At 42.5% G+C, this 14,847-nt stretch overlaps 1 protein-coding gene and 1 pseudogene across 2 annotated transcripts in view; both read left to right on the top strand.

The window, feature by feature from the left end:
- AASS (aminoadipate-semialdehyde synthase) overlaps positions 1–14,847 on the top strand; it is a 99,999-nt gene that overhangs the window by 13,084 nt on the left and 72,068 nt on the right. The gene's annotated exons all lie outside the window — the stretch shown is intronic.
- On the top strand, positions 1,827–14,783 carry LOC141087807 (inhibitor of growth protein 1 pseudogene; annotated as a pseudogene).

Below are 14,847 nucleotides of genomic sequence, written 5' to 3'. Positions count from 1 at the left end.
AGCTGGACCCAATTGTGACTGCATTACCGGAGGTACAAAGATCTTTGTAAGAGTTGTACACACAGTGATAGATTTCTAATTAAATGTATTGTCAGAAAATGACCTGTCGGTTAGGTCAAGTTCTTATGATAAACATACTTTTTTAAAATACTTGTTGATATTCTTTCTGTTTTCTCTTGTCTTTATCTATACTGTTGCACCTACATGTTTTTGCGCCCTCTATTGAGGTTCACAATGGACTTGATACACAATCAGTGACCTCTAACATGAGAGGCCGCAGAGTCTTTAGTATATCCTTGTTTCCAGCTTTCACACAATAGCTTCTCTCAGACTTTTTAAGATTCAGTTGATGTATTTGCTTGTGTTTCCATAGATTACAAAGTAGCCCCAATCCTCTCCATATAATTTAGACTTGCAGTCCCAGTACTATATCTAGCATTGTTTTCTCAAGATAGCAGATAGAAACATAATTGCCACAACTTTTCTGTGAACTTTTTGCCCAATGTTAATGAATTTAATTGGTTAGCATTAGAAGAGGTGGCAGCGAAAGGTCATATAGGGTAATGCGATAACGGCATACGTTTTCCTTTCCTCCGACACTGACCGTGAGGGAGAGGATCTCACCTTCCTTTATTTTTCATCCTCATCCTCTTAATCCAGTGATTCCGAATCACCACGTAGACTCCCCAGGACAGAAACTGAATCACCAACCATCGTTTCTGACCCCTGTATGAACCTCAACCCCTGAAGATTACGAGCCACTGATTCCTGATTTTTGTGGCGCAATTTGGAATCAAACTTGACACCACCAGCCTCACAGAAATAGATTTTTTCAAAATCTTTTTTTCTGAGGATTTTGTAAACCTCATGGTGGGCCAAACAAATTTGTGCGCCCAGCAATTTTTGTCACAAAACAGTCCGTCATCATTTTCTAACTGGACTCCTGTAGACACAGTAGAAATGTTTTGGGGCCTGGTCCTTCACATAGGGCTACTAAAGAAGCCAGAACTTCAGCAATATTGGAGTGTTGACATATTGAACACTCCAGTGTTCCGAATAGCCATGAACCGTAAACGTTTTGAGGCCATCCAAAAACTCTTGCATCATAATGATAATGCACAATGTCCTTTCCGAGGTGACCCCAACTTTGGCCGTATTTTCCAAGTTCAGCCGGTGATTTAGCACTTCAGCAACAAGTTTGCTGAGGAGTACGTGCCTCAAAGGGACATCTGCGTGGATGAGTCCCTAATCCATTTCATGGGGAGGTTCAGATTCCGGCAATACCCTCCCAATAAGAGGGCCAGGTATGGAATTGAGCTATTCAAGCTGTGTGAGTACCTCAGAGTACACCCACAAGTTTAGGGTTTATGAAGGGAAGGACTTCCTGATTGAATCCCCTAAATGCTCCCCTGTCTTGGGAGTGAGTGGGAAAAATGCATTTGATTTCGTGCACCCACTGCTGGATCAAGGCTATCACCTCTATGTAGATAACTTTTATACCAGTGTCCCACTGTTCAAGTCCCTCTCTGCGCGAGCTACCGCAGCCTGCTGTGCTATCTGCAAAAATCAGAGAGACCTCCCTAACACGCTAAGTGGGCAGCTGCTCAGGAAGGGTGAAACCAGGGCCCAGTGTAGCGAAAATATGTTGGTGGTGAAGTACAAGAGGGATGTCCTTTTCTTGACCCGCATACATGGTGATGGCAGCACCCCCAGCACTGTACAAGGTACCTTTACACAGGTCTGCAAACCAGAGTGTGTACTGGGGTACAATAAGAACATGGGGGAGTTTATCTCACTGATCAAGTCCTCCAGCCGTACAGTTCCATGAGAAAGATCAAGGTGTGGTACAAGAAACTGATCATGCACATCATGCAGAAGGCAATGGACAACACTTTTGTGCTATCTTGATGTGCAGGACAGACCAGTATCTTGTACCTTCAGTTCCAGGAGGTAGTGATCAAGGTCCTAATCTTTGGAGGTCAGGAAGGAGCAGGCCCCAGTACTTCCGGAACTGAAAGTGCTTGTACCTTACCAGGCCAACATATCCAGGGGGAGGTCCCCCAAACCACAAAAAAAGAAAGGTCGCAAAAAAGGTGCCGAGTGTGTTACAAAAGGGGGATACGCAAGGACAACACTTATCACTGCGACACATGCCCCGACAAAACTGGTCTATGTATGAAATAATGCTTCAGACTGTACCACACATCCGTGGACTACTAAATTAATTTCTGACTGACACAATTCATGTATGCCAATCTGACGAACACTACACTACTCACGTATATAAAAAAAAAAAAATGCCATCCTCATCCAGATAGACAGCCATTCAATCAGCTGCTGAGCCCCCCGGAGTTCTTCGCCGTTCTGGAGGCTGGATGCCCAGCCCCGAGGCTCGTGTGCTTGGCCCGCCGCTCTTGGTGGGGCTTCTCCTTTGTTTTTCGTCTCCGGGAGGAGGTGCTGGCATCCACAGGCTGGAGCGGTACAAGATGCTGAGCCCGGCCAACAGCGAGCAGGCGCCCATGGTCACCTACGTGGAGGATTACCAGGACTCCATTGAGTCGCTGCCGTTCGACCTGCAGAGAAATGTGTCCCTGATGCGGGAGATAGACGCCAAGTACCAGGAGATCCTGAAAGAGCTGGACGACTACTATGAAAAATTCAGACACGAATCTGATGCAATACAGAAGCGGCGCCTTCTGCATTTCATTCAGAGAGCACTTATTCGCAGCCAAGAATTGGGTGACGACAAAATACAAATAGTTAGCCAGACGGTGGAACTAGTTGAAAACAGGACAAGACAAGTGGACAGTCATGTGGAACTGTTTGAAACATGCTAGGATCTAAATTACAGTACAAGTAACAGCAGCAAGAACGCCCAAGATAAGTCTATAAACGAAACGCTCTCACAGACTGAGAAAGCCAGCAATAAAAGATCAAGGAGGCAGAGGAACAATGAAAATCGGGAAAATGCCACCATTAATCATGACCATGGTGACCTTACATCAGGAACACCCAAAGAAAAGAAGCCAAAAACATCAAAGAAGAAAAATAGATCAAAAGATAAAGCTGAAAGAGAAGCATCACCTGCCGATCTTCCGATTGATCCCAACGAGCCGACCTATTGCCTGTGTAACCAAGTTTCATATGGTGAAATGATTGGTTGTGATAATGAAGAATGCCCCATAGAATGGTTTCACTTTTCTTGTAACGTACATAGTAACATAGTTTTGAAGGCTGAAGGAAGACCTTATGTCCATCTAGTTCAGCCTAATTTTAGTGCAGCTGTTCTGCATTGTTGATCCTGGGGAAGGCAAAAAACCCACAGAGTAGAAGCCAATTTTCTCCATAGGGAAAAAAATTCCTTCCCCTAAGCTGGGTCAATCATCTACCTATAATATTATGCTATTCGTAACCTTCTATACTGTTACTCACAAGAAAAGCATCCATTCCTTTCTTAAATTCATTCAGTGAGTTGGCCATCACCACTTCCTCAGGAAGAGAATTCCAGAGCCTCACTGCTCTTACCGTGAAGAACCCTCTTCTATGCTGGTGCAGAAATTGTCTTTCCTCCAAACGAAGAGAATGCCCCCTTGTTCTTGTCACAGTCCTTGGTACAAACAGTTAATTGGAGAGATCTCTGTATTGCCCTCTGATATACTTGTACATATATATTAGGTCTCCCCTAAGTCTTCTCTTTTCTAGAGTGAATAGACCTAATTTTGATAACCTTTCTGGGTATTGTAGTGAACCAACTCCATTTATCATTTTAGTAGCCCGCCTTTGAACCCTTTCAAGTTCAGTAATGTCTTTTCTTGAGCACCGTGTCCAAAATTGCACACAATACTCCAAGTGTGGTCTTACGAGTGATTTGTACAGAGGGAGAATTATGTTTTCTTCTCGTGTCCCCAGACCTCTTCTAATGCATCCCATGACCCTATTTGCTTTGGTGGCAGCTGCCTGACACTGGGCACTCCAATTTAGCTTCTTATTGACTAAGATGCCTAAGTCTTTTTCCATGTCTGATTTCCCCAGCAGTTTCCCATTTAGTAAGTAATTGTAGCATTTGTTTCTCCTTCCCATGTGCATAACCTTACACTTATCTGTGTTAAACCTCATTTGCCATTTTTCAGCCCAATTCTCCAATTTACTCAAATCTGTCTGTAGTTGCAAAACTGTCCTCCTTTGTGTTAACTACCTTACATAGTTTTGTATCATCTGCAAATACTGATATTTTACTGTGTAAGCCATCCTCTGGATCATTAATGAATATATTAAATAGTAGGGGGCCCAATAGAGAACCCTGTGGTACCCCACTAATAACCGTGGCCCAATCTGAGTATGCACCATTAATAACCACTCTTTGTTTTCTATCACTAAGCCAGCTATCTACCCATCTACACATATTTTCCCCTAGCCCAAGCTTTCTCATCTTACTTACCAATCTTTTATGTGAGACAGTGTCAAATGCTTTAGAGAAGTCGAGATAAATGACATCCAATGATTCTCCTTGGTCCATTTGAGAGCTTACATCCTCATAGAAGCTGATCAGGTTAGTTTGACAAGAGCGATCCTTCATAAATCCATGTTGATATGGAGTTAAACATTTTATTAACATTGAGATAATCCATAATGGTATCCCTTAGAAACCCTTCAAAAATTTTACCCACAACAGATGTTAAGCTTACCGGCCTATAGTTTCCAGGTTCCCTTTTACACCCCTTTTTGAATATTGGTACCACATTTGCTTGCCGCCAATCAAAAGGAACAGACCCTGTTTCTATAGAGTCTTTAAATATAAGGAATAGAGGCCTGTCTATCACATTACTTAACTCCCTTTAATACCCGAGGGTGAATGCCATCAAGGCCTGGTGATTTATCAATTTTAATCTTACTAAGGCGGTTCTGCACTTCTTCCTGGGTTAGGCAGGTAATACGTAATGAGGAGTTTACATTATCACTCTGCATTTCCCCAGGCAAATCCTTTTCCTGTGTGAACACTGTTGAAGAAAATGGTTTATGGTGGAGAAAATGAAAAAACCATGGGGAAAGTGTTGTGAATTCACTTTCTGGTCTACCTCTGGTTGCTGGTGAGGGTGGTGGAGCTGGTTGTGCTGACAGAGGAGTCGTGAGTTCTCTTTCCGGGCTCCCTCTGGTGGTTGCAGGAGGTAATGAAGCTGATCTAATTAAGAGACCTGCCACCTGATAATGAGGACGACGATTGGACATGTGGAGTCTCTGACTGAATTTAAGACAGCCAACTTCCTCTATCCCTGCTGGTGATTTTTCCTGCCTCCTGAGGTCTTAGTTTCCAGTTCAGTCCCTGCATTCTCAAGCTAAGTGTTCTTTGCTATTGTTCACATTTGATTTGTTTTTTCTATTCAGTTTTGTGTGGTCAGCCAGCCCCGGCTGGGGCTGTGCTGAATTTACATCCTTATGTTGCTGTTTGTGCCAGTTTGCTTTTTGTCCCTTATTAGATTGGCCTCTTTTTGCTCTGTTTTCAGAATATGCCAGAGTGCTGATATAGTGGGTGAAGTCTAGTGACTTCAGGGTTTTTTTTGCTATCAGAAGTGTTGGACATTTTTGCAGGGTTTTTTGGCGTGATTGCAGACAGTATCTTTCCTTTCCTGTTCTTTGTAGTTAGTGTGGGCCCCACACTTGCTCAGCCTATTTTCCTACCTGTGTTTGTGTTTTCATCTTGTCTCACCAACAGTATATGTTTGGGGGCTATCTATTCCTTTGGGGTCTGCTCTGGGGCAGTTTAGATTTCCCCTTTTCTTGCTTTAGGCTTATTTAGTCCTCCGGCTGTGTCGAGGCGTCTAGAATAATCTTAGGTACGCTCCACGGCTACTGCTAGTTGTGTGGATAGGATCAGGGGTCTGCAATCTGCTTAGTTACCAACCTCTCTGGTTTTCTGTGGCTTAGCTTGCTCTTGTTTTCCTCCTCGGTGACCTAATCATAACAGAAAAGCACTTGAGAAATTGAAAAAAGAGAGGGCATACAACAGTTAGTTGACTTAGTTGAGGGGAAGAGTCTTGAGGAGATCATTTGCATATTCCCAGTGCCTTCTGGGATAGGTGAAGAGTCTCCGCGAGCTCAACCATCACTGGGTTTTGGCCGTTGCAGCTGAAAAGAGGAAATCGGAAAACCTCATTTTTCATCGTTTTTAAGAAATCTCAAGATGGAAGAGGCCAGGAGCCATTTGGTGAGCTGCATTTCTTGCTACATGTTCACAGATTTACCAGTGGAAAAGCCAAACTTCACATGCCACAAATGCAAGCTTGTGTCCCTGTTGGAGGAAAAGTTGCAAAATCTCGAAGAGAGGTTAGCTACGTTAAAGATCATTAAGGAAGGTGAAGAGTTCTTGGACAGAGCAGAATTATCTCTTCATGTTACAGAAAGAGAAGAAATTTGAAGTGCACCTGAAGAAACAGAGGAATGGAGACATGTGACCCAGAGAAGCAGGAGGATCAGGAGGCAGTCAGCACCCATACTGCTCAGAAACCAGTACCAGGCTCTCACGCAGGAAAACGATGAAGAAATACATCAGTATAAGACTTTGCCAACAAACAGCAACCTTGTACGCCCTCAGAGTCCTCCTGGATGGAGAAAGAAAAATGTTGTGAAGAAGAAACGGAGAGTGGTGGTCATGGGGGATTCCCTGTTGAGAGGAACAGAGGCCACTATCTGCAGACCGGATATAACTTCAAGAGAAATGTGCTGTCTTCCAGGTGCAAAAATTAAAGATGTGTCTGACAGGATATCAGGACTCTTCAGACCTACAGATGACTACCCATTCCTGCTACTACATGTGGGGACAAATGACACCGCAAGAAATGACCTGGAAACCATCTGCAGAGACTTTGAAGACTTAGGCAAGAAAGTGAAAGAACAGGGAGCGCAGGTGGTCTTCTCTTCCATCCTCCCAGTGGATGGCCATGGAACAAGTAGGTGGAATAAGATTCTGCAGGTGAACAACTGGCTACGTCGATGGTGCCGTCAGCAACGATTTGGATTTCTGGATCACGGAGTGAATTACTTATACGATGGACTACATGCTAGAGATGGGGTGCACCTTACGAAGACTGGAAAGCATGTATTTGGAAGTCGCCTTGCTACACTTGTAAGGAGAGCTTTAAACTAGAACAACATGGGAAGGGAAGCAAAAGACCAGAAAAAGCCATACACCTGACAAATGCTATTGAGAACTCTGCTATTAGAAGTGGAAGGCAAGAACAAAGACAAAAGAATCTAATTAATAAAAATATTGGAGAAAGAGAAACCACAATCTAAAATGTTTCTATACTAATGCACAAAGCATGGGCAACAAACAAGGAGAATTGGAACTACTAACACAGGAAAAGAAATATGACGTCATTGGAATCACTGAAACTTGGTGGGACGATACACATGATTGGAATACAAGACTAGAAGGATACAACTTATTTGCAAAAAACAGACTTGATAAACGAGGAGGAGGTGTCGCATTGTATGTTAGAAACGCGTATATCTGCACAGAGATTGAAGCTTCAGAGACTGGAAGTTCTGTGGAAACTGTTTGGGTAAGAATACAAGGACAGAACAATGGAAAGGACACCATTGTAGGCATTTACTACAGGCCGCCTGTGCAAGCTGAAGATATGGATGAACTCTTTATGCATCAAATGGCCAAGTTCTCCAAAAAATATGACATAGTTGTCATGGGAGATTTCAACTATCCAGACATTTGTTGGAAATCTCTCTCAGGCAAAACTAACAGGTCAAGGAAATTCTTATCCTCTCTTGCTGACAACTTTATCTTCCAAAAGGTAGGGGAGAAAACAAGGGGAACTGCTACCTTGGATCTAATCCTCATAAACAGGGAGGAAATGGTTGAGGAGGTAAAAGTGGCTGGGACCCTAGGAGGTAGCGACCATGCTATTTTAGAATTTTGGATAACTAGAGGCGGAAGACCTGTGAAGACTCAGACGTCAAGGTTAGATTTCAGAAAGGCAGATTTTAAGGGTTTCAGAAAGAGAATTGGAGGGATCCAATGGCTGGATATCCTTAAAGACAAAAATGTCCAGGAAGGATGGGAAATCTTGAAAAATGAAATTCTCAAAGCACAGTTGTTAACAATTCCAAAAAGAGGGAAGAATAGGAAGCATTTAAGGAAATCAGGATGGATGAACACAGAACTTAAGCACATGCTAAAAAGGAAGAAAAAAATGTTTATAAAATGGAAAGAGGGAGGCATATCTAAAGAAGAATATAATGCTGTTTGCAGAACTTGCAGGGCACAAATCAGATTAGCTAAAGCTGAAAATGAATTGAGGCTTGCAAGAGATGTCAAAAGCAATAATAAAGAATTTTGGGGATATGTCAAAAGTAAAAGAAAAGTCAAAGATGCTATAGGATTTTTACAGGATGAAAATGATGAAATGGTAAGACAGGATGTTGAGAAGGCTGAACTTTTAAATTCCTATTTTGCATCTGTTTTCTCTGAGAAAGGAAATGTAACATCAACTGTTATTCACTGTCCTATTAAGGGAATAGAAGAATCCAGGATATCTATAAACAGAAAGATAGTAAGGAAACACTTAGCTAACCTAAATGAATTCAAGTCTCCAGGACCAGATGAATTACACCCCAGAGTACTGAAGGAGATAGCAGAAGAAATTTTTGAACCCCTCTCCATAATCTTTGAAAATTCTTGGAGAACAGGAGAAGTGCCAGAAGACTGGAGAAGAGCAAATGTTGTTCCTATCTTCAAAAAGGGGAAGAAGGTTTACCCAGGCAACTATAGGCCGGTGAGTCTGACTTCTATACCAGGAAAGATCTTTGAACAAATTATTAAACAACATGTATGTCAATACCTGGATAAGAATGAAGTGATTAAACAGAGTCAGCATGGGTTTGTAACTAATAAGTCATGTCAGACTAACTTAATTTCCTTCTATGACGGTATCACTGATTGGGTGGATCAAGGAAATGCTGTAGATATAGTATATCTTGACTTCAGCAAAGCATTTGACAAAGTCTCTCATAAAATCCTTATTGAAAAAATGACTAAGTATGGAATGGACAAGGCAACTGTTAGGTGGATTCATAACTGGCTTAGTGATCGGACCCAAAGAGTGGTCGTAAATGGCTGCACATCCAGTTGGAAGAATGTCTCCAGTGGGGTACCACAGGGCTCTGTCCTGGGCCCTGTATTGTTCATCTTTATCAATGATTTAGATGAAGGAATTGAGGGTAATCTGATTAAATTTGCTGATGACACAAAGCTAGGAGGGATAGCTAATACTAGAGAAGAGAGAGAGAGGATTCAAAAAGATTTAAATAAACTGGAGAAGTGGGCAGCAACTAACAGAATGATTTTTAACAGGGAGAAATGCAAAGTACTACATCTGGGCAATAAAAATGAAAAAAGCATATACAGAATGGGAGGAATAGGGCTAAGTGACAGCACATGTGAAAAAGACTTGGGTATACTAATAGATCACAGACTGAATATGAGTCAACAGTGTGATGCAGCAGCAAAAAAGGCAAATGCAATTCTAGGATGTATTAACAGAAGCATACAGTCTAGATCACGTGAAGTCATTATTTCCCTCTACTCCTCTTTGGTCAGACCTCATCTGGAATATTGTGTCCAGTTTTGGGCACCACATTTTAAAAAAGACATCAACAAACTGGAGCAAGTTCAGAAAAGAGCGACCAGAATGGTGACCGGTCTGCAAACCCTGTCTTATGAGGAAAGGTTGCAGGATTTGGGAATGTTTAGTTTGCAAAAGAGAAGACTGAGAGGAGACTTAATAGCTGTCTACAAATATCTAAAGGGCTGTCACATTGTAGAAGGATCAACTTTATTCTCATTTGCACAAGGAAAGACTAGAAGCAATGGGATGAAACTGAAGGGGAGGAGACACAGATTAGATATTAGAAAAAACTTTTTGACAGTTAGAGTGATCAATGAGTGGAACAGGCTGCCACGAGAAGTGGTGAGTTCTCCTTCAATGGAAGTCTTCAAACAGAGGCTGGACAGACATCTGACTGGGATGATTTAGCGAATCCTGCTTTGAGCAGGGGGTTGGACCAGATGGCCCAGGAGGTCCCTTCCAACTCTACGATTCTATGATTCTATGACTTGCAGTTCCCAGGGGGAGAATAAAGCATTGTATTTATTGCCCAGACATACCTTGTGAAGGTGATGAGGATGGCATACTTCTTTTTTTTTTTTTTTTTTTTTCTTGTACCCAAGTTTAGGGATATTACTACTCATGTATACCAACCTGATGCACTCTACACTACTTACGTATGCCATTACATTATAAAATTCACATACCAGCAAACAGTAGATCAATTCAAAAATAGGGTCACTTGTGGGGCATTTCCACTGTTTAGGCGCATCAGGGGCTCTGCAAACGCGACATGACACCCGCAGACCATTCCATCAAAGTCTGCATTCCAAAATGTCACTCCTTCCCTTCCGAGCCCCGACGTGCACCTAAACAGTATTTTTCTCCCACAAATCAGGAGAAATTGCACAACAACTTTTGGGTCCAACGTCTCCTGTTGCCCTTGGGAAAATTAAAAAATTGGGGGCTAAAAGATCATTTTTTGAGAAATGTTTTTTTTCTTTCATTTCCACGGCTCTACGTTATAAACTTCTGGGAAGCACTTGGGGGTTTAAAGTGCTCACCACACATCTAGATAAGTTCTTTGAGGGGTCTAGTTTCCAAAATGTGGTCACTTGTGGGGGGTTTCCACTGTTCAGGCACATCAGGGGCACTCCAGACGCGATATGCAATCCGCTAATTATTCCAGTAAATTTTACATTCGAAAAGTCAAATGCCGCTTTCCGATCTCTCTCTGCTGTGCTCCCACACAGTGGTTTTCCCCCATATATGGGGTATCGGCATGTTCAGGAGAAATAGTACTGCAAATTTTGGGGTCCATTTCTTCCTGATATCCTTGTGAAAATATAAAAAACTAGCTGAAGAACCCGGCGCTGCCCGGGCATAGTAACTAACTACGGTTAGTTATAACAAAAAAAATATATATATCTCTGAGTGTAGAGCCCCGCCCACTCCACATAGCCACATTCACTATGAAATCCCACATCCCGTCAGCCAGACCTACTGGACTACTACCCCTAATATCCCACATCGTCCCGTCAGCCAGAGCCACCGGACTACGACCCCTAATATCCCACAGCATCCCGTCAGCCAGAACCACCGGACTACTCCCCTTAATATCCCACATCATCCCGTCAGTCAGAGCCACCGGACTACTACCCCTAATATCCCACATCATCCCATCAGCCTGGGGTTAGAACCAGAGCGCTGAGTGGAACGGTCCTAACTTCCATACCAATGATCCCTTTAATAGAAGCCTGGGGTGAGAATCAGAGCGCTGAGGGATTTACCCTAACTTCCATGCAGGAGATCCCTGTAAGAGAGCCTGGGGTCAGTACCAAAGCACAGAGTGGATTTGCCCTAACTTCCATACCAATGATCCCTTTAAGAGACCCTGGGGTCAGAACCACAGAGCTGAGTGGAACGGTCCTAACTTCCATACTGGGGATCCCTTTGAGAGAGGCCTGGGGTCAAAACCAAAGCGCTGGATGGATTTGCTCTGACTTCCATTCTAATGATCCCTTTAAGAGGGAAGATGCGCCTACGAGATGGAGGATATGTGATGTGTTCATGGGCACGGGAGGGGGGATTCATTTCTGTCATGTGCGCTGTGCTCCTTTCTGGGGGGGGCAGACAATGGCTGGGAGCTTAAGTTCCCAGGCATGCTAGATTTCTCCCACCATGTCAGTGTCTGCTGAGGTGTTGTCAAATGGGAAAACTTGCTTATAGCAACCAATCACAGCCCAGCTTCTTTTGAACAGCTCTGGTGAAATGAAAGATGCTTCGTGATTGGTTGGTGATACACACATACATACATTCAGTTTTCTATATATAGATTTGAGTCTAAAGTTAAATTTTAGTGAAAAAAGTTAATGTTTATTTTTTTCCTTCCACATTCCATTAATTTCTGTGAAGGACCTAAAGGGTTAATAAACTTCTTGAATGTAGTTTTGAGCACCTTGAGGGGTGTAGTTTTTAGAATGGTGTCCCTTTTGGGGTATTTTCTGTCAGAAAGACCCCTAAAAGTCACTTCAAATATGATGTGGTCCCTTAAAAAACAAAAAAAAACTAGTTTTGTTGGAAAAAAGAGAAATTGCTGGTCAACTTTTAATCATTAACTTCTAGACAAAAAAAAATTGTTTAAAAAATTGTGCTGATGTAAAGTAGACATGTGGGAAATGTTATTTATTAACTATTTTATCTCTCTGATTTAAGGGCATAAGAAGTCAGTTAGAAAATTGCAAAATTTTCACCAAATTTCTGTTTTTTTTCACAAACTAAAATCATGATAAAGAAATTTTTACCACTATCGTGAAGTATATGTCACGAAAAAGCAATCTCAGAATCAGCAGGATCCAAGAAAGCGTTTGAGAGATATTACCTCATAAAGTGACACTGGACTGAATTGTAAAAAAAAAATAAAAAAATGGCATGGTCAAGAACGTGGAAACCACCTTAGGGTGTAAAGGTGTTAAAGGGGTTGTCCAGGCTTTGGATAACAATTTACAGTTAGTGCAGTCAGTGGGCCAGGATCAGTGAGGAATACAACGATGCAGGGGAGTGCCTTGGACCAGAATAAAGGATGGCACAAGATTCACATAGCCTCGATACAGAGACCAAATGCCTGATTTCAGTGGCATGTAAAAATTTGGACACCCCTGATCCAAATTACTGTTACGGCCCTCTCTTGGCAGGTTTGTTTTGGTACCTTTTTTTTCTTTCCATTTGATAATGGATTTGATTTATCTCCAGGGGATCAACAGAGATTGGGATATTTTTTTAATGACCCAGCCCTGACTTGTACTTCTCTAGAACTTTGTCCCTGACTTGTTTGGAGATCTCCTTGGTCTTCATGGTGTTGATTGGTTAGTGGTGACTCTTGCTCAGTGGTGAATCAGCTTCTGTGGCCTTTCAGAAAGGTGTGTGTATACTAAGGCTACTTTCACACATCAGTTTTTGTGCATCAGGCGCGATGCGGCGCCGTGCCGCATTGCCGGATCCGGCATAACATGTGAAAAAACTGATGCACCGGTTCCGTTTTTTTGCCGGATCCGGTCAACGGATTATGCCGGATCCGGCAAAAAAACGGAACCGGTGCATCAGTTTTTCCATCAGTTTTGTCCGTTTTTTTGCCGGATCCAGTTTTTAAAAAAACGCCCAAAAGCCACCATTGGCTACTGGCATTTACAGAAAATCCTATATATACCATGGTATACACCCTGTTGAGAGGTTGTTGTTTTGGAGCAAGATGGAAGCCATTATTGGGAACATCGCTCAGGCTTACATTGATTTCACTTTTGAGGCCAATTCTTTGGCAGCAATTGTCATGGCGAAGGAGCGACGAAGGCAGCGTATCATGCGTCTGCGCCGACGTCGTTTCTGGATTCACCCTATAACTGCACAGAGGCTGACACTGGGAGTGTTTGCAACGTTATATCTGTCGTTGCGAGGAAATCCAGAGAAGTTTTTTCATTATACGAGGATGAAAGTGGAAACTTTTGATTTTTTTGCTGGACAGGGTTGGAGAACTGATCCGGAGACGTGACACCTACTGCCGCTTCTCCATCTCACCACCGGAGCGTTTGATGGTCACTCTCCGGTAAGCAATTGTTATTCTTTGTCCTTCAAAGCAGACTTCAGTATACTGGAAATGTGTCTCCTCCTGTTGTTGCAGTTATTTTGCATTAATTATTTTTTTAACTTTTCCCACAGATTCCTTGCAACAGGCGAATCGCTTTCGTCGCTACAGTACCAGTATAGGATTGGGATTTCAACATTATCAGGTATCATCAAGTACACATGCCGCGCATTGTGGGACAGTCTACATGAAGAGTTTATCCCACAGCCCACAACAGAGAGGTGGCTCGAAATAGCTGACCAATTTTACAGCATCTGTCAGTTTCCGAATTGCCTGGGTGCAGTTGATGGCAAGCATATCAGGATCACTAAACCAGCAGGATCGGGATCTGAGTTTTTTAATTATAAAAAATATTTCTCAGTAGTCCTGATGGCGATTGCAGACGCCAAGTACAAATTCGTTGCGGTGGATATTGGGGCCTATGGATGCTCCAATGACTCACAAGTTTTTAAAATTTCAGCAATGGGACGTAATTTGTACGGAAACACATTCCAATTCCCACCTCCAAGACCACTTCCTCAAACTTCTGGGCCACCACTGCCATTTGTCTGCGTAGGTGATGAAGCGTTTCAACTGTCAGAACACCTGCTGAAGCCATACGCAAGCAGAGACTTGACACCAACAAAAAGAGTGTTCAACTATCGCCTGACACGAGCACGGCGGATGGTGGAGTGTTCGTTTGGAATTCTTACCGCTAAATGGAGAGTACTGTTGACCGCAATTAACTTGAAAACAGAAAATGTGGATGAGGTGGTAAAAGCATGTGTTGTGCTACACAATTTGGTTATTAGTAAGGAACAGATTGCCATCGAAGACAATGATGTTGAAACCACATTGCATGATTATCGCAGTGCTAATGTGCGAAGTACTCTAGCAGTGTCCAGAATGAGGGACACATTTGCCGAGTACTTTATGTCACCTGAAGGTAGACTTGAATGGCAGGATGACATGGTTTGAGATGTTAAAACCAATTTTTTACCTTGTTGTACCAAACCATTTCTGTGGTTTAAGTTACTTTACCTTGTTAGCTTCAATTTTGGTAAAGTATTAGTACCTTTGTATCAGTATTCTATATTGTTTTACTACCTATTT

The sequence above is a fragment of the Dendrobates tinctorius genome, unplaced genomic scaffold (genome assembly GCF_039654945.1).
Source record: "Dendrobates tinctorius isolate UK_male_01 unplaced genomic scaffold, ASM3965494v1 ptg000035l, whole genome shotgun sequence".
Taxonomy (NCBI): Eukaryota; Metazoa; Chordata; class Amphibia; order Anura; family Dendrobatidae; genus Dendrobates; species Dendrobates tinctorius.
Note: the sequence above shows the minus strand (reverse complement) of the source record. Positions and strands in the feature narration are given on the sequence as shown.